Source organism: Rhipicephalus microplus, chromosome 5 (assembly GCF_043290135.1).
Source record: "Rhipicephalus microplus isolate Deutch F79 chromosome 5, USDA_Rmic, whole genome shotgun sequence".
NCBI classification, from domain to species: Eukaryota; Metazoa; Arthropoda; class Arachnida; order Ixodida; family Ixodidae; genus Rhipicephalus; species Rhipicephalus microplus.
In genome coordinates this window covers 164,017,220-164,035,289 of record NC_134704.1, presented here as the reverse complement: position 1 = coordinate 164,035,289, position 18,070 = coordinate 164,017,220, and the positions used below count along the sequence as shown (strand labels likewise).

General features: G+C 45.6%; 7 non-coding genes across 7 annotated transcripts; all 7 read left to right on the top strand.

Moving 5' to 3' along the window:
* The first annotated feature begins 6,915 nt into the window (after positions 1–6,915).
* TRNAW-CCA (transfer RNA tryptophan (anticodon CCA)) lies at positions 6,916–6,987 on the top strand. Its single transcript has one exon. It is a non-coding gene; the product is annotated as a tRNA-Trp (tRNA).
* Positions 6,988–8,405: 1,418 nt separating this feature from the next.
* On the top strand, positions 8,406–8,477 carry TRNAW-CCA (transfer RNA tryptophan (anticodon CCA)). The gene has a single exon. It is a non-coding gene; the product is annotated as a tRNA-Trp (tRNA).
* A 3,539-nt stretch (positions 8,478–12,016) lies between these two features.
* On the top strand, positions 12,017–12,088 carry TRNAW-CCA (transfer RNA tryptophan (anticodon CCA)). The gene has a single exon. It is a non-coding gene; the product is annotated as a tRNA-Trp (tRNA).
* A 1,414-nt stretch (positions 12,089–13,502) lies between these two features.
* TRNAW-CCA (transfer RNA tryptophan (anticodon CCA)) lies at positions 13,503–13,574 on the top strand. Its single transcript has one exon. It is a non-coding gene; the product is annotated as a tRNA-Trp (tRNA).
* A 992-nt stretch (positions 13,575–14,566) lies between these two features.
* Positions 14,567–14,638, top strand: TRNAW-CCA (transfer RNA tryptophan (anticodon CCA)). Its single transcript has one exon. It is a non-coding gene; the product is annotated as a tRNA-Trp (tRNA).
* A 778-nt stretch (positions 14,639–15,416) lies between these two features.
* TRNAW-CCA (transfer RNA tryptophan (anticodon CCA)) lies at positions 15,417–15,488 on the top strand. The gene has a single exon. It is a non-coding gene; the product is annotated as a tRNA-Trp (tRNA).
* A 992-nt stretch (positions 15,489–16,480) lies between these two features.
* On the top strand, positions 16,481–16,552 carry TRNAW-CCA (transfer RNA tryptophan (anticodon CCA)). The gene has a single exon. It is a non-coding gene; the product is annotated as a tRNA-Trp (tRNA).
* Positions 16,553–18,070: the final 1,518 nt, after the last annotated feature.

Here is an 18,070-nt window from a genome sequence, read left to right as displayed (position 1 = left end):
AATTCTCTTTTTTATTGTTTTCAACTATCTGTCTACTTATTTGTCTGTCTACAATGACTTCTCTCTTTACCTATGCTTCATTGACAGAAGGCCGAGCAATCCATGCTACTGCGTGTGTGCGAACGGCTACACAAAGTCAACTCGGTGGCGACCCGGTAGGACGTCTGACTCCAGATCAGAAGGTTGCGTGTTCGAATCACGTCAATGTCAAGTTCTCTCTTTTGTTATTTTCATCTATCTGTCTATCTACTTATTTGTCTGTGTACAATGACTTGTCTCGTTACCTGTGCTTCATCGACAGAAGGCCGAGCAAAACAAGCTACCGCGTGTGTGCGAACGGCTACGCTAAGTGGATTCGGTGGCGACATGGTAGCGCGTCTTACTACGGATCAGAGGGTTGCGTGTTCGAATCACGTCCGTGTTAAGTTCTCGTTTTTGTTATTTTCATCTCTCTATCTACCTCTTTGTCTGTCTACAAGCACTTGTTTCTTTATCTGTGCTTCATCGATAGAAGGCCAAGCAAAACATGCTACCACGTGTGTGTGATCGGCTACCCTAAATAGACTCGGTGGCGAACTGTTAGCACGTCCGACTCCAGATCAGAAGGTTGCGTGTTCGAATCGCGTCCGCGTCAAATTCTCTTTTTATTATTTTCATCTGTCTATCTACTTATTTGTCTGTCTACAATGACTTGCCTCTTTACCTGTGCTTCATCGACAGAAGGCCGAGCGAAACATGCTACCGCGTGTGTATGAACGGCTTCACTAAGTGGACTCGGTGGTGACACGGTAGCACGTCTGTCTCCAGATCAGAAGGTTTGCTGTTCGAATCACGTCCGGGTCAAATTCTCTTTTTTCTTATTTTCATCTATTTGTCTATCTACTTATTTGTCTGTGTACAATGACTTGTCTCGTTACCTGTGCTTCATCGACAGAAGGCCGAGCAAAACAAGCTACCGCGTGTGTGCGAACGGCTACGCTAAGTGGATTCGGTGGCGACATGGTAGCGCGTCTTACTACGGATCAGAGGGTTGCGTGTTCGAATCACGTCCGTGTTAAGTTCTCGTTTTTGTTATTTTCATCTCTCTATCTACCTCTTTGTCTGTCTACAAGCACTTGTTTCTTTACCTGTGCTTCATCGATAGAAGGCCAAGCAAAACATGCTACCACGTGTGTGTGATCGGCTACCCTAAATAGACTCGGTGGCGAACTGTTAGCACGTCCGACTCCAGATCAGAAGGTTGCGTGTTCGAATCGCGTCCGGGTCAAATTCTCTTTTTAATATTTTCATCTGTCCATCTACTTATTTGTCTGTCTACAATGACTTGTCTCTTTACCTGTGCTGCATCGACAGAAGGCCGAGCAAAACATGCTACCGCGTGTGTGCGTACGCCTTACTAAGTGGACTCGGTGGCAACCCGGTAGCACGTCTGACTCCAGATGGGAAGGTTGCGTGTTCGAATCACGTCCGGGTCAAGCTCTCTTTTTATCATTTTCATCTGTCTATCTACCTATTTGTCTGTCTACAATGACATGTCTCTTTACCTGTGCTTCATCGACAGAAGGCCGAGCAAATCATGCTACCGCGTGTGTGCGAACGGCTACCCTAAGCGGATTCGATGGCGACACGGTAGCACGTCTGACTCCAGATCAGAAGGTTGCGTGTTCGAATCACGTCCGGGTAAAAGTCTCTCTTTATTATTTTCATCCATCTGTATACCTATTTATTTGTCTGTCTACAATGACTCTTCTCTTTAGCTGTGCTTCCTCGACAGAAGGCCGAGCAAAACATGCTACCACGAGTGTGCGAACGGCCACCCTAAACGGACTCGGTGGCGACATGTCAGCATGTCTGACTACAGATCAGAAGGTTGCGAGCTTTAATCACGTCTGGATCAAATTTCCTTTTTTCTTATTTTCATCATTCTGTCTTTCTACTTATTTGTCTGTCTACAATGACTTGCCTCTTTACCTGTGCTTCATCGACAGAAGGCCGAGCGAAACATGCTACCGCGTGTGTACGAACGGCTTCACTAATTGGACTCGGTGGTGACACGGTAGCACGTCTGTCTCCAGATCAGAAGGTTGCGTGTTCGAATCACGTCCGGGTCAAATTCTCTTTTTTCTTATTTTCATCTATTTGTCTATCTACTTATTTGTCTGTGTACAATGACTTGTCTCGTTACCTGTGCTTCATCGACAGAAGGCCGAGCAAAACAAGCTACCGCGTGTGTGCGAACGGCTACGCTAAGTGGATTCGGTGGCGACATGGTAGCACGTGTGACTCCAGATCAGAGGGTTGCGTGTTCGAATCACGTCCGTGTTAGGTTCTCTTTTTTATTATTTTCATCGGTCTATCTACCTCTTTGTCTGTCTACAAGCACTTGTTTCTTTACCTGTGCTTCATCGATAGAAGGCCGAGCAAAACATGCTACCACGTGTGTGCGAACGGCTACCCTAAGTGGACTTGGTGGCGAACTGTTAGCGCGTCCGACTCCAGATCAGAAGGTTGCGTGTTCGTATCGCGTCCGGGTCAAATTCTCTTCCTTATTATTTTCATCTGTCTATCTACTTATTTGTCTGTCTACAATGACTTGTCTCTTTACCTGTGCTGCATCGACAGAAGGCCGAGCAAAACATGCTACCGCGTGTGTGCGAACGGCTACACAAAGTGGACTCGGTGGCGACACGGTAGCACGTGTGACTCCAGATCAGAGGGTTGCGTGTTCGAATCACGTCCGTGTTAGGTTCTCTTTTTTATTATTTTCATCTATCTGTCTATCTACTTATTTGTCTGTCTACAACGACTTGTCTCTTTACCTGTGCTTCATCGATAGAAGGCCAAGCAAAACATGCTACCACGTGCGTGTGAACGGCTACCCTAAATGGACGCGGTGGCGAACTGTTAGCACGTCCGACTCCAGATCAGAAGGTTGCGTGTTCGAATCGCGTCCGGGTCAAATTCTCTTTTTATTATTTTCATCTGTCTATCTAGTTATTTGTCTGTCTACAATGACTTGTCTCTTTACCAGTGCTGCATCGACAGAAGGCCGAGCAAACATGCTACCGCGTGTGTGCGTACGGCTACACTAAGTGGACTCGGTGGCAACCCGGTAGCATGTCTGACTCCAGATCAGAAGGTTGCATGTTCGAATCACGTCCGGGTAAAAGTCTCTCTTTATTATTTTCATCTATCTGTATACCTACTTATTTGTCTGTCTACTTTGACTCTTCTCTTTAGCTGTGCTTCCTCGACAGAAGGCCGAGCAAAACATGCTACCACGTGTGTGCGAACGGCCACCCTAAACGGACTCGGTGGCGACATGTTAGCATGTCTGACTACAGATCAGAAGGTTGCGAGTTTGAATCACGTCTGGATCAAATTTCCTTTTTTCTTATTTTCATCAATCTGTCTATCTACTTATTTGTCTGTCTACAATGACTTGTCTCTTTACCTTTGCTTCATCGACAGAAGGCCGAGCAAAACATGCTACCACGTGTGTGCGAACGGCTGCCCTGAGCGGACTCGGAGGTGCAACGGTAGTGCGTCTGACTCCAGATCAGTAGGTTAAATGTTCGAATCACGTCCGGGTCAAATTCTCTTTTTATTATTTTCATCTATCTGTCTATCTACCTATTTGTCTGTCTAAAATGACATGTCCCTTTACCTGTGCTTCATCGACATAAGGCCGTGCAAAACATGCTACCACGTGTGGGCGAACGGCTACCCTAAGCGGACTCGGTGGCGCAACTTTAGCACGTCTGACTCCACATCAGAAGGTTGCATGTTCTAATCACGTCCGCGTCAAATTCTCTTTTTAGTATTTTCATCTATCTGTCTATCTATTTATTTGTCTATCTGCAATGACTTGTCCCTTTACCTGTGCTTCATCGACAGAAGGCCGAGCAAAACATGCTATAGCGTGTGTGCGAACAATCACTCTAAGCGGACTCAGTGGCGCAACTTTAGCACGTCTGACTCCAGATCAGAAGGTTGCGTGTTCGAATCGAGTCTGGGTCAAATTCTTTTTTTTTCATTATTTTCATCTGTCTATCCACTTATTTGTCTGTCTACAATGACTTGTCTCTTTACCTGTGCTTCATCGACAGAAGGCCGAGCAAAACATGCTACCGCGTAAGTGCGAACAGCTACACTAAGTGAACTCGGTGGCGACCCGGTAGGACGTCTGACTCCAGATCAGAAGGTTGCGTGTTCGAATCACGTCGATGTCAAGTTCTCTCTCCTGTTATTTTCGTCTATCTGTCTATCTACTTATTTGTCTGTATACAAAGACTTGTCTCTTTACCTGTGCTTCATCGAGAGAAGGCCAAGCAAATCATGCTACCGCGTGTGTGCGAACGGCTACCCTAAGCGGATTCGATGGCGACACGATAGCACGTCTGACTCAAGATCAGAAGGTTGCGTGTTCGAATCACGTCCGGGTAAAAGTCTTTTTTTATTATTTTCATTATCTGTCTATCTACTCATTTGTCTGTCTAGAATGACTCTTCTCTTTAGCTGTGCTTCCTCGACAGGAGGCCAAGCAAAACATGCTACCACGTGTGTGCGAACGGCCACACTAAACGGACTCGGTGGTGACCCGGTAGGACGTCTGACTCCAGATCAGAAGGTTGCGTGTTCGAATCACGTGGATGTCAAGTTCTCTCTTTTGTTATTTTCATCTATCTGTCTATCTACTTATTTATCTGTCTACAATGACTTGTCTCTTTACCTGTGCTTCATCGACAGAAGGCCGAGCAAAACATGCTACCACGTGTGTGCGAACGGCTGCCCTGAGCGGACTCGGAGGTGCAACGGTAGCGCGTCTGACTCCAGATCAGTAGGTTAAATGTTCGAATCACGTCTGGATCAAATTTCCTTTTTTCTTATTTTCATCAATCTGTCTATCTACTTATTTGTCTGTCTACAATGACTTGTCTCTTTACCTGTGCTTCATCGACAGAAGGCCGAAAAAACATGCTACCACATGTGTGCGAAAGGCTACCCTAAGCGGACTCGGTGGCGCAATGGTAGTGCGTCTGACTCCAGATCAGAAGGTGTCGTGTTCGAATCAGGTCGGGGTCAAATTCTCTTTTTTAATGTTTTCAACTATCTGTCTACTTATTTGTCTGTCTACAATGACTTCTCTCTTTACCTATGCTTCATCGACAGAAGGCCCAGCAATACATGCTACTGCGTGTGTGCGAACGGCTACACTAAGTCAACTCGGTGGCGACCCGGTAGGACGTCTGACTCCAGATCAGAAGGTTGCGTGTTCGAATCACGTCAATGTCAAGTTCTCTCTTTTGTTATTTTCATCTATCTGTCTATCTACTTATTTGTCTGTCTACAACGACTTGTTTCTTTACCTGTGCTTCATCGATAGAAGGCCAAGCAAAACATGCTACCACGTGTGTGTGATCGGCTACCCTATATAGACTCGGTGGCGAACTGTTAGCACGTCCGACTCCAGATCAGAAGGTTGCGTGTTCGAATCGCGTCCGCGTCAAATTCTCTTTTTATTATTTTCATCTGTCTATCTACTTATTTGTCTGTCTACAATGACTTGCCTCTTTACCTGTGCTTCATCGACAGAAGGCCGAGCGAAACATGCTACCGCGTGTGTATGAACGGCTTCACTAAGTGGACTCGGTGGTGACACGGTAGCACGTCTGTCTCCAGATCAGAAGGTTTGCTGTTCGAATCACGTCCGGGTCAAATTCTCTTTTTTCTTATTTTCATCTATTTGTCTATCTACTTATTTGTCTGTGTACAATGACTTGTCTCGTTACCTGTGCTTCATCGACAGAAGGCCGAGCAAAACAAGCTACCGCGTGTGTGCGAACGGCTACGCTAAGTGGATTCGGTGGCGACATGGTAGCGCGTCTTACTACGGATCAGAGGGTTGCGTGTTCGAATCACGTCCGTGTTAAGTTCTCGTTTTTGTTATTTTCATCTCTCTATCTACCTCTTTGTCTGTCTACAAGCACTTGTTTCTTTACCTGTGCTTCATCGATAGAAGGCCAAGCAAAACATGCTACCACGTGTGTGTGATCGGCTACCCTAAATAGACTCGGTGGCGAACTGTTAGCACGTCCGACTCCAGATCAGAAGGTTGCGTGTTCGAATCGCGTCCGGGTCAAATTCTCTTTCTTATTATTTTCATCTGTCTATCTACTTATTTGTCTGTCTACAATGACTTGTCTCTTTACCTGTGCTGCATCGACAGAAGGCCGAGCAAAACATGCTACCGCGTGTGTGCGAACGGCTACACTAAGTGGACTCGGTGGCAACCCGGTAGCATGTCTGACTCCAGATCGGAAGGTTGCATGTTCGAATCACGTCCGGGTCAAGCTCTCTTTTTATTATTTTCATCTGTCTATCTACTTATTTGTCTGTCTACAATGACATGTCTCTTTACCTGTGCTTCATCGACAGAAGGCCGAGCAAATCATGCTACCGCGTGTGTGCGAACGGCTACCCTAAGCGGATTCGATGGCGACACGGTAGCACGTCTGACTCCAGATCAGAAGGTTGCGTGTTCGAATCACGTCCGGGTAAAAGTCTCTCTTTATTATTTTCATCTATCTGTATACCTACTTATTTGTCTGTCTACAATGACTCTTCTCTTTAGCTGTGCTTCCTCGACAGAAGGCCGAGCAAAACATGCTACCACGTGTGTGCGAACGGCCACCCTAAACGGACTCGGTGGCGACATGTTAGCATGTCTGACTACAGATCAGAAGGTTGCGAGTTTGAATCACGTCTGGATCAAATTTCCTTTTTTCTTATTTTCATCAATCTGTCTATCTACTTATTTGTCTGTCTACAATGACTTGTCTCTTTACCTGTGCTTCATCGACAGAAGGCCGAAAAAACATGCTACAACATGTGTGCGAATGGCTACCCTAAGCGGACTCGGTGGCGCAATGGTAGTGCGTCTGACTCCAGCTCAGAAGGTTGCGTGTTCGAATCACGTCGGAGACATATTCTCTTTCTTATTGTTTTGAACTATCTGTCTACTTATTTGACTGTCTACAATGACTTCTCTCTTTACGTATGCTTCATCGACAGAAGGCCGAGCAATACATGCTACATCGTGTGTGCGAACGGCTACACTAAGTCAACTCGGTGGCGACCCGGTAGGACGTCTGACTCCAGATCAGAAGGTTGCGTGTTCGAATCACGTCGATGTCAAGTTCTCTCTTTTGTTATTTTCATCTATCTGTCTATCTACTTACTTGTCTGTCTACAATGACTTGTCTCTTTACCTTTGCTTCATCGACAGAAGGCCGAGCAAAACATGCTACCACGTGTGTGCGAACGGCTGCCCTGAGCGGACTGGGAGGTGCAACGGTAGTGCGTCTGACTCCAGATCAGTAGGTTAAATGTTCGAATCACGTCCGGTTCAAATTCTCTTTTTATTATTTTCATCTATCTGTCTATCTACCTATTTGTCTGTCTAAAATGACTTGTCCCTTTACCTGTGCTTCATCGACATAAGGCCGTGCAAAACATGCTACCACGTGTGGGCGAACGGCTACCCTAAGCGGACTCGGTGGCGCAACTTTAGCACGTCTGACTCCACATCAGAAGGTTGCGTGTTCTAATCACGTCCGCGTCAAATTCTCTTTTTAGTATTTTCATCTATCTGTCTATCTATTTATTTGTCTATCTGCAATGACTTGTCCCTTTACCTGTGCTTCATCGACAGAAGGCCGAGCAAATCATGCTACCGCGTGTGTGCGAACGGCTACCCTAAGCGGATTCGATGGCGACACGATAGCACGTCTGACTCAAGATCAGAAGGTTGCGTGTTCGAATCACGTCCGGGTAAAAGTCTTTTTTTATTATTTTCATCTATCTGTCTATCTACTTATTTGTCTGTCTAGAATGACTCTTCTCTTTAGCTGTGCTTCCTCGACAGGAGGCCAAGCAAAACATGCTACCACGTGTGTGCGAACGGCCACACTAAACGGACTCGGTGGTGACCCGGTAGGACGTCTGACTCCAGATCAGAAGGTTGCGTGTTCGAATCACGTGGATGTCAAGCTCTCTCTTTTGTTATTTTCATCTATCTGTCTATCTACCTATTTCTCTGTCTACAATGACTTGTCTCTTTACCTGTGCTTCATCGACAGAAGGCCGAGCAAAACATGCTACCACGTGTGTGCGAACGGCCACACTAAACGGACTCGGTGGCGACATGTTAGCATGTCTGACTACAGATCAGAAGGTTGCGAGTTTGAATCACGTCTGGATCAAATTTCCTTTTTTCTTATTTTCATCAATCTGTCTATCTACCTATTTGTCAGTCTACAATGACTTGTCTCTTTACCTGTGCTTCATCGACAGAAGGCCGAAAAAAGATGCTACCACCTGTGTGCGAAAGGCTACCCTAAGCGGACTCGGTGGCGCAATGGTAGCGCGCCTGACTCCAGATCAGAAGGTTGCGTGTTCGAATCAGGTCGGGGTCAAATTCTCTTTTTTATTGTTTTCAACTATCTGTCTACTTATTTGTCTGTCTACAATGACTTCTCTCTTTACCTATGCTTCATTGACAGAAGGCCGAGCAATCCATGCTACTGCGTGTGTGCGAACGGCTACACAAAGTCAACTCGGTGGCGACCCGGTAGGACGTCTGACTCCAGATCAGAAGGTTGCGTGTTCGAATCACGTCAATGTCAAGTTCTCTCTTTTGTTATTTTCATCTATCTGTCTATCTACTTATTTATCTGTGTACAATGACTTGTCTCGTTACCTGTGCTTCATCGACAGAAGGCCGAGCAAAACAAGCTACCGCGTGTGTGCGAACGGCTACGCTAAGTGGATTCGGTGGCGACATGGTAGCGCGTCTTACTACGGATCAGAGGGTTGCGTGTTCGAATCACGTCCGTGTTAAGTTCTCTTTTTAGTATTTTCATCTATCTGTCTATCTACTTATTTGTCTATCTGCAATGACTTGTCCCTTTACTTGTGCTTCATCGACAGAAGGCCGAGCAAAACATGCTACAGCGTGAGTGCGAACAATTACTCTAAGCGGACTCAGTGGCGCAACTTTAGCACGTCTGACTCCAGATCAGAAGGTTGCGTGTTCGAATCGCGTCCGGGTCAAATTCGCTTTCTTATTATTTTCATCTGTCTATCTACTTATTTGTCTGTCTACAATGACTTGTCCCTTTACCTGTGCTTCATCGACATAAGGCCGTGCAAAACATGCTACCACGTGTGGCGAACGGCTACCCTAAGCGGACTCGGTGGCGCCACTTTAGCACGTCTGACTCCACATCAGAAGGTTGCGTGTTCTAATCACGTCCGCGTCAAATTCTCTTTTTAGTATTTTCATCTATCTGTCTATCTACTTATTTGTCTATCTGCAATGACTTGTCCCTTTACCTGTGCTTCATCGACAGAAGGCCGAGCAAAACATGCTACAGCGTGTGTGCGAACAATTACTCTAAGCGGACTCAGTGGCGCAACTTTAGCACGTCTGACTCCAGATCAGAAGGTTGCGTGTTCGAATCAAGTCTGGGTCAAATTCTTTTTTTTATTATTTTCATCTGTCTATCCACCTATTTGTCTGTCTACAATGACTTGTCTCTTTACCCGTGCTTCATCGACAGAAGGCCGAGCAAAACATGCTACCGCGTAAGTGCGAACGGCTACATTAAGTGAACTCGGCGGCGACCCGGTAGGACGTCTGACTCCAGATCAGAAGGTTGCGTGTTCGAATCACGTCGATGTCAAGTTCTCTCTCCTGTTATTTTCATCTATCTGTCTATCTACTTATTTGTCTGTATACAAAGACTTTTCTCTTTACCTGTGCTTCATCGAGAGAAGGCCGAGCAAATCATGCTACCGCGTGTGTGCGAACGGCTACCCTAAGCGGATTCGATGGCGACACGATAGCACGTCTGACTCAAGATCAGAAGGTTGCGTGTTCGAATCACGTCCGGGTAAAAGTCTTTTTTTATTATTTTTATCTATCTGTCTATCTACTTATTTGTCTGTCTAGAATGACTCTTCTCTTTAGCTGTGCTTCCTCGACAGGAGGCCAAGCAAAACATGCTACCACGTGTGTGCGAACGGCCACACTAAACGGACTCGGTGGCGACATGTTAGCATGTCTGACTACAGATCAGAAGGTTGCGAGTTTGAATCACGTGTGGATCAAATTTCCTTTTTTCTTATTTTCATCAATCTGTCTATCTACTTATTTGTCTATCTGCAATGACTTGTCCCTTTACCTGTGCTTCATCGACAGAAGGCCGAGCAAAACATGCTACAGCGTGTGTGCGAACAATTACTCTAAGCGGACTCAGTGGCGCAACTTAAGCACGTCTGACTCCAGATCAGAAGGTTGCGTGTTCGAATCAAGTCTGGGTCAAATTCTTTTTTTTATTATTTTCATCTGTCTATCCACTTATTTGTCTGTCTACAATGACTTGTCTCTTTACCTGTGCTTCATCGACAGAAGGCCGAGCAAAACATGCTACCGCGTAAGTGCGAGCGGCTACACTAAGTGAACTCGGCGGCGACCCGGTAGGACGTCTGACTCCAGATCAGAAGGTTGCTTGTTCGAATCACGTCGATGTCAAGTTCTTTCTCCTGTTATTTTCATCTATCTGTCTATCTACTTATTTGTCTGTATACAAAGACTTGTCTCTTTACCTGTGCTTCATCGAGAGAAGGCCGAGCAAATCATGCTACCGCGTTTGTGCGAACGGCTACCCTAAGCGGATTCGATGGCGACACGATAGCACGTCTGACTCAAGATCAGAAGGTTGCGTGTTCGAATCACGTCCGGGTAAAAGTCTTTTTTTATTATTTTCATCTATCTGTCTATCTACTTATTTGTCTGTCTAGAATGACTCTTTTCTTTAGCTGTGCTTCCTCGACAGGAGGCCAAGCAAAACATGCTACCACGTGTGTGCGAACGGCCACACTAAACGGACTCGGTGGCGACATGTTAGCATGTCTGACTACAGATCAGAAGGTTGCGAGTTTGAATCACGTCTGGATCAAATTTCCTTTTTTCTTATTTTCATCAATCTGTCTATCTACTTATTTGTCTATCTGCAATGACTTGTCCCTTTACCTGTGCTTCATCGACAGAAGGCCGAGCAAAACATGCTACAGCGTGTGTGCGAACAATTACTCTAAGCGGACTCAGTGGCGCAACTTTAGCACGTCTGACTCCAGATCAGAAGGTTGCGTGTTCGAATCAAGTCTGGGTCAAATTCTTTTTTTTATTATTTTCATCTGTCTATCCACCTATTTGTCTCTCTACAATGACTTGTCTCTTCACCTGTGCTTCATCGACAGAAGGCCGAGCAAAACATGCTACCGCGTAAGTGCGAACGGCTTCATTAAGTGAACTCGGCGGCGACCCGGTAGGACGTCTGACTCCAGATCAGAAGGTTGCGTGTTCGAATCACGTCGATGTCAAGTTCTCTCTCCTGTTATTTTCATCTATCTGTCTATCTACTTATTTGTCTGTATACAAAGACTTGTCTCTTTACCTGTGCTTCATCGAGAGAAGGCCGAGCAAATCATGCTACCGCGTGTGTGCGAACGGCTACCCTAAGCGGATTCGATGGCGACACGATAGCACGTCTGACTCAAGATCAGAAGGTTGCGTGTTCGAATCACGTCCGGGTAAAAGTCTTTTTTCATTATTTTTATCTATCTGTCTATCTACTTATTTGTCTGTCTAGAATGACTCTTCTCTTTAGCTGTGCTTCTTCGACAGGAGGCCAAGCAAAACATGCTACCACGTGTGTGCGAACGGCCACACTAAACGGACTCGGTGGCGACATGTTAGCATGTCTGACTACAGATCAGAAGGATGCGAGTTTGAATCACGTCTGGATCAAATTTCCTTTTTTCTTATTTTCATCAATCTGTCTATCTACTTATTTGTCTGTCTACAATGACTTGTCTCTTTACCTGTGCTTCATCGAATGAAGGCCGAAAAAACATGCTACCACGTGTGTGCGAATGGCTACCCTAAGCGGACTCGGTGGCGCAATGGTAGTGCGTCTGACTCCAGCTCAGAAGGTTGCGTGTTCGAATCACGTCGGAGACATATTCTCTTTCTTATTGTTTTGAACTATCTGTCTACTTATTTGACTGTCTACAATGACTTCTCTCTTTACGTATGCTTCATCGACAGAAGGCCGAGCAATACATGCTACATTGTGTGTGCGAACGGCTACACTAAGTCAACTCGGTGGCGACCCGGTAGGACGTCTGACTCAAGATCAGAAGGTTGCGTGTTCGAATCACGTCGATGTCAAGTTCTCTCTTTTGTTATTTTACTCTATCTGTCTATCTACTTACTTGTCTGTCTACAATGACTTGTCTCTTTACCTTTGCTTCATCGACAGAAGGCCGAGCAAAACATGCTACCACGTGTGTGCGAACGGCTGCCCTGAGCGGACTCGGAGGTGCAACGGTAGTGCGTCTGACTACAGATCAGTAGGTTAAATGTTCGAATCACGCCCGGGTCAAATTCTCTTCTTATTATTTTCATCTATCTGTCTATCTACTTATTTGTCTGTCTAAAATGACTTGTCCCTTTACCTGTGCTTCATCGACATAAGGCCGTGCAAAACATGCTACCACGTGTGGGTGAACGGCTACCCTAAGCGGACTCGGTGGCGCAACTTTAGCACGTCTGACTCCACATCAGAAGGTTGCGTGTTCTAATCACGTCCGCGTCAAATTCTCTTTTTAGTATTTTCATCTATCTGTCTATCTACTTATTTGTCTATCTGCAATGACTTGTCCCTTTACCTGTGCTTCATCGACAGAAGGCCGAGCAAAACATGCTACAGCGTGTGTGCGAACAATTACTCTAAGCGGACTCAGTGGCGCAACTTTAGCACGTCTGACTCCAGATCAGAAGGTTGCGTGTTCGAATCAAGTCTGGGTCAAATTCTTTTTTTTATTATTTTCATCTGTCTATCCACCTATTTGTCTGTATACAAAGACTTGTCTCTTTACCTGTGCTTCATCGAGAGAAGGCCGAGCAAATCATGCTACTGCGTGTGTGCGAACGGCTACCCTAAGTGGATTCGATGGCGACACGATAGCACGTCTGACTCAAGATCAGAAGGTTGCGTGCTCGAATCACGTCCGAGTAAAAGACTTTTTTTATTATTTTCATCTATCTGTCTATCTACTTATTTGTCTGTCTAGAATGACTCTTCTCTTTAGCTGTGCTTCCTCGACAGGAGGCCAAGCAAAACATGCTACCACGTGTGTGCGAACGGCCACACTAAACGGACTCGGTGGCGACATGTTAGCATGTCTGACTACAGATCAGAAGGTTGCGAGTTTGAATCACGTCTGGATCAAATTTCCTTTTTTCTTATTTTCATCAATCTGTCTATCTACCTATTTGTCAGTCTACAATGACTTGTCTCTTTACCTGTGCTTCATCGACAGAAGGCTGAAAAAAGATGCTACCACGTGTGTGCGAAAGGCTACCCTAAGCGGACTCGGTGGCGCAATGGTAGCGCGCCTGACTCCAGATCAGAAGGTTGCGTGTTCGAATCAGGTCGGGGTCAAATTCTCTTTTTTATTGTTTTCAACTATCTGTCTACTTATTTGTCTGTCTACAATGACTTCTCTCTTTACCTATGCTTCATTGACAGAAGGCCGAGCAATCCATGCTACTGCGTGTGTGCGAACGGCTACACAAAGTCAACTCGGTGGCGACCCGGTAGGACGTCTGACTCCAGATCAGAAGGTTGCGTGTTCGAATCACGTCAATGTCAAGTTCTCTCTTTTGTTATTTTCATCTATCTGTCTATCTACTTATTTGTCTGTCTACAATGACTTGTCTCTTTACCTGTGCTTCATCGACAGAAGGCCGAGCAAAACATGCTACCGCGTAAGTGCGAGCGGCTACACTAAGTGAACTCGGCGGCGACCCGGTAGGACGTCTGACTCCAGATCAGAAGGTTGCTTGTTCGAATCACGTCGATGTCAAGTTCTTTCTCCTGTTATTTTCATCTATCTGTCTATCTACTTATTTGTCTGTATACAAAGACTTGTCTCTTTACCTGTGCTTCATCGAGAGAAGGCCGAGCAAATCATGCTACTGCGTGTGTGCGAACGGCTACCCTAAGTAGATTCGATGGCGACACGATAGCACGTCTGACTCAAGATCAGAAGGTTGCGTGCTCGAATCACGTCCGAGTAAAAGACTTTTTTTATTATTTTCATCTATCTGTCTATCTACTTATTTGTCTGTCTAGAATGACTCTTCTCTTTAGCTGTGCTTCCTCGACAGGAGGCCAAGCAAAACATGCTACCACGTGTGTGCGAACGGCCACACTAAACGGACTCGGTGGCGACATGTTAGCATGTCTGACTACAGATCAGAAGGTTGCGAGTTTGAATCACGTCTGGATCAAATTTCCTTTTTTCTTATTTTCATCAATCTGTCTATCTACCTATTTGTCAGTCTACAATGACTTGTCTCTTTACCTGTGCTTCATCGACACAAGGCCGAAAAAAGATGCTACCACGTGTGTGCGAAAGGCTACCCTAAGCGGACTCGGTGGCGCAATGGTAGCGCGCCTGACTCCAGATCAGAAGGTTGCGTGTTCGAATCAGGTCGGGGTCAAATTCTCTTTTTTATTGTTTTCAACTATCTGTCTACTTATTTGTCTGTCTACAATGACTTCTCTCTTTACCTATGCTTCATTGACAGAAGGCCGAGCAATCCATGCTACTGCGTGTGTGCGAACGGCTACACAAAGTCAACTCGGTGGCGACCCGGTAGGACGTCTGACTCCAGATCAGAAGGTTGCGTGTTCGAATCACGTCAATGTCAAGTTCTCTCTTTTGTTATTTTCATCTATCTGTCTATCTACTTATTTGTCTGTGTACAATGACTTGTCTCGTTACCTGTGCTTCATCGACAGAAGGCCGAGCAAAACAAGCTACCGCGTGTGTGCGAACGGCTACGCTAAGTGGATTCGGTGGCGACATGGTAGCGCGTCTTACTACAGATCAGAGGGTTGCATGTTCGAATCACGTCCGTGTTAAGTTCTCTTTTTAGTATTTTCATCTATCTGTCAATCTACTTATTTGTCTGTCTAGAATGACTCTTCTCTTTAGCTGTGCTTCCTCGACAGGAGGCCAAGCAAAACATGCTACCACGTGTGTGCGAACGGCCACACTAAACGGACTCGGTGGCGACATGTTAGCATGTCTGACTACAGATCAGAAGGTTGCGAGTTTGAATCACGTCTGGATCAAATTTCCTTTTTTCTTATTTTCATCAATCTGTCTATCTACCTATTTGTCAGTCTACAATGACTTGTCTCTTTACCTGTGCTTCATCGACAGAAGGCTGAAAAAAGATGCTACCACGTGTGTGCGAAAGGCTACCCTAAGCGGACTCGGTGGCGCAATGGTAGCGCGCCTGACTCCAGATCAGAAGGTTGCGTGTTCGAATCAGGTCGGGGTCAAATTCTCTTTTTTATTGTTTTCAACTATCTGTCTACTTATTTGTCTGTCTACAATGACTTCTCTCTTTACCTATGCTTCATTGACAGAAGGCCGAGCAATCCATGCTACTGCGTGTGTGCGAACGGCTACACAAAGTCAACTCGGTGGCGACCCGGTAGGACGTCTGACTCCAGATCAGAAGGTTGCGTGTTCGAATCACGTCAATGTCAAGTTCTCTCTTTTGTTATTTTCATCTATCTGTCTATCTACTTATTTGTCTGTCTACAATGACTTGTCTCTTTACCTGTGCTTCATCGACAGAAGGCCGAGCAAAACATGCTACCGCGTAAGTGCGAGCGGCTACACTAAGTGAACTCGGCGGCGACCCGGTAGGACGTCTGACTCCAGATCAGAAGGTTGCTTGTTCGAATCACGTCGATGTCAAGTTCTTTCTCCTGTTATTTTCATCTATCTGTCTATCTACTTATTTGTCTGTATACAAAGACTTGTCTCTTTACCTGTGCTTCATCGAGAGAAGGCCGAGCAAATCATGCTACTGCGTGTGTGCGAACGGCTACCCTAAGTGGATTCGATGGCGACACGATAGCACGTCTGACTCAAGATCAGAAGGTTGCGTGCTCGAATCACGTCCGAGTAAAAGACTTTTTTTATTATTTTCATCTATCTGTCTATCTACTTATTTGTCTGTCTAGAATGACTCTTCTCTTTAGCTGTGCTTCCTCGACAGGAGGCCAAGCAAAACATGCTACCACGTGTGTGCGAACGGCCACACTAAACGGACTCGGTGGCGACATGTTAGCATGTCTGACTACAGATCAGAAGGTTGCGAGTTTGAATCACGTCTGGATCAAATTTCCTTTTTTCTTATTTTCATCAATCTGTCTATCTACCTATTTGTCAGTCTACAATGACTTGTCTCTTTACCTGTGCTTCATCGACACAAGGCCGAAAAAAGATGCTACCACGTGTGTGCGAAAGGCTACCCTAAGCGGACTCGGTGGCGCAATGGTAGCGCGCCTGACTCCAGATCAGAAGGTTGCGTGTTCGAATCAGGTCGGGGTCAAATTCTCTTTTTTATTGTTTTCAACTATCTGTCTACTTATTTGTCTGTCTACAATGACTTCTCTCTTTACCTATGCTTCATTGACAGAAGGCCGAGCAATCCATGCTACTGCGTGTGTGCGAACGGCTACACAAAGTCAACTCGGTGGCGACCCGGTAGGACGTCTGACTCCAGATCAGAAGGTTGCGTGTTCGAATCACGTCAATGTCAAGTTCTCTCTTTTGTTATTTTCATCTATCTGTCTATCTACTTATTTGTCTGTGTACAATGACTTGTCTCGTTACCTGTGCTTCATCGACAGAAGGCCGAGCAAAACAAGCTACCGCGTGTGTGCGAACGGCTACGCTAAGTGGATTCGGTGGCGACATGGTAGCGCGTCTTACTACAGATCAGAGGGTTGCATGTTCGAATCACGTCCGTGTTAAGTTCTCTTTTTAGTATTTTCATCTATCTGTCTATCTACTTATTTGTCTATCTGCAATGACTTGTCCCTTTACCTGTGCTTCATCGACAGAAGGCCGAGCAAAACATGCTACAGCGTGTGTGCGAACAATTACTCTAAGCGGACTCAGTGGCGCAACTTTAGCACGTCTGACTCCAGATCAGAAGGTTGCGTGTTCGAATCGCGCCCGGGTCAAATTCGCTTTCTTAATATTTTCATCTGTCTATCTACTTATTTGTCTGTCTACAATGACTTGTCCCTTTACCTGTGCTTCATCGACATAAGGCCGTGCAAAACATGCTACCACGTGTGGCGAACGGCTACCCTAAGCGGACTCGGTGGCGCCACTTTAGCACGTCTGACTCCACATCAGAAGGTTGCGTGTTCTAATCACGTCCGCGTCAAATTCTCTTTTTAGTATTTTCATCTATCTGTCTATCTACTTATTTGTCTATCTGCAATGACTTGTCCCTTTACCTGTGCTTCATCGACAGAAGGCCGAGCAAAACATGCTACAGCGTGTGTGCGAACAATTACTCTAAGCGGACTCAGTGGCGCAACTTTAGCACGTCTGACTCCAGATCAGAAGGTTGCGTGTTCGAATCAAGTCTGGGTCAAATTCTTTTTTTTATTATTTTCATCTGTCTATCCACCTATTTGTCTGTCTACAATGACTTGTCTCTTTACCTGTGCTTCATCGACAGAAGGCCGAGCAAAACATGCTACCGCGTAAGTGCGAACGGCTACATTAAGTGAACTCGGCGGCGACCCGGTAGGACGTCTGACTCCAGATCAGAAGGTTGCGTGTTCGAATCACGTCGATGTCAAGTTCTCTCTCCTGTTATTTTCATCTATCTGTCTATCTACTTATTTGTCTGTATACAAAGACTTGTCTCTTTACCTGTGCTTCATCGAGAGAAGGCCGAGCAAATCATGCTACCGCGTGTGTGCGAACGGCTACCCTAAGCGGATTCGATGGCGACACGATAGCACGTCTGACTCAAGATCAGAAGGTTGCGTGTTCGAATCACGTCCGGGTAAAAGTCTTTTTTTATTATTTTTATCTATCTGTCTAT